This window comes from Euprymna scolopes, chromosome 23, assembly GCF_053919585.1.
Source record: "Euprymna scolopes isolate OS-2025 chromosome 23, ASM5391958v1, whole genome shotgun sequence".
Classification (NCBI taxonomy): domain Eukaryota; kingdom Metazoa; phylum Mollusca; class Cephalopoda; order Sepiida; family Sepiolidae; genus Euprymna; species Euprymna scolopes.
The window spans coordinates 48,870,298-48,872,101 of NC_136504.1; the positions used below are offsets into that span (position 1 = coordinate 48,870,298).

A 1,804-nucleotide genomic window follows, 5' to 3' on the forward strand; every position below is an offset into this window, starting at 1 on the left:
ACTATCGTATCTCGAAATGCCAGTTTGTCTTAAGAAACAAGGAACATTCAACACGATTCAAACTTGCGAGAATTTTGTTGTAATGCCTACGAATTTTTATTACTCACTTAAACCTGTTTCATTTATAAAAAAAAAATAAAACTACTTAATCAATTACGGTGATTTTTAAGACGATATTTTCTTTGCGTCACAAATATGTACATAGTATATTGATTTGCATTCCCCAAAAATTTTGTTTTTCAATCCTGAGTGCCCCACTCAGGATTGAAAAACAAAATTTAATTGCCTCAGTCTGGACGGATACCTTCAATGACAAAGTCCAGAAAAAAATGACAAAAGGCTAAGATCACCAAATAATTTATTTGTCATTATTAGAAATTTTTATTAGAAGTGATTATTACGATCACTACATACAGCCAGAACAAATCTTTGGCAGAAACATTTCCATAACGATCACCGTTTTCAACACACACAAGTCATCAGAACGCGTAAGCACACAACGTTCCGATTTGACCACCCGCACTAATGAAACAAAGGATCTATGTTACGTTTCCGCGCATAGAAATACAGCAAACAGGCCGGAACGTTCGAGAACATCTCTACATAAGATTTGCCGTGAACAATCATATCAGTCTCTCTTCAGACTTCTCCAGTCCGACACGTGTCCATGAAACTCGGTCCTTGAGACGTTAAAATCACCCAACATGACTTTGCACATGAACCTCAATTCTCGTCATGGAAAATTACCATACTGATTCGGAATTCAATTCTCCCTTTTTAAACAATGTTATTTCGAACTACTGTTTCGTATGTGAGGAACATACGCGCGTGCGAGCATTTCGCTTGGATGATTTAATGACTGCTTTTCTCTCAGAAAATAATCACATTAATTCTAAACAACACGTGACACTCTGTACACAAATATCATTAATTTCAAACCTCGTGCGATTCACACAAAATCATTACTTTGCTATTCCTGTATTATGGACATTCCACACAAGAAGCCACTTATGCTGAAACAATTTAAACTAATATTTTTGACACGTAAATAAATGTTTATTTCATGTTAATACATTGATTTCGAGTTCTTTGTCAAGTGTCGTTAGTTTCCGTATTATTATTTGTGTGTGTGTGTGTGTGTGTGTGTGTGTGTGTGTGTAAAGATGTGGATTGGTGAAACCTTTTATTGGGATATCGTTGATTTTACCTTTAACGGTTCTGCCTGCGGATACCCTATTACTTTTGACTTCAAGAGATTCCTGCACCTGCAACCTAGGTCCTAAAAATTGATAGATACCGATTATGAACTGGTGAAGACCGACTCACACTCTTACAAGTTAGTGACTCCACGCTCATGGCCTACAATTGGTAACTCTACCGTGAGTCCAACATAAATTATTATTAATATTTACAAAAGTCCTGGTAAAAGATTTTCTCCCAACGTGGGGCTCGAACCCACGACCCCGAGATTAAGAGTCTCGTGCTCTACCGACTGAGCTAGCCGGGATAGATGAGAATAAAGTGTAATTGTAATTTTATATTTCTACATTGATCATTATTTAAATTAGTGTTAATATATTTAGTGTTGTCACACAATTATTTAAATTAGAATTTTATTTATTTATTTATTTATTTTGTACTGTTATTAAAAAGTATTTTTCTTTAAATAGATAAAGAAAAATAACTTGTTTGTTTACAAATAGGGAAACAACCATCCATCGGTCAATGTGCTCTCTGTTACGCCAACTGAAGACGCCTCAACATTTTCGATAAATCGACGATTTCGATGGGTTTTCAGGTATCC

The 1,804-nt window shown here is 35.4% G+C and overlaps 1 non-coding gene across 1 annotated transcript; it reads right to left on the minus strand.

The window, feature by feature from the left end:
* Window positions 1-1,434: 1,434 nt before the first annotated feature.
* On the minus strand, window positions 1,435-1,507 carry Trnak-cuu (transfer RNA lysine (anticodon CUU)). Its single transcript has one exon. It is a non-coding gene; the product is annotated as a tRNA-Lys (tRNA).
* Window positions 1,508-1,804: the final 297 nt, after the last annotated feature.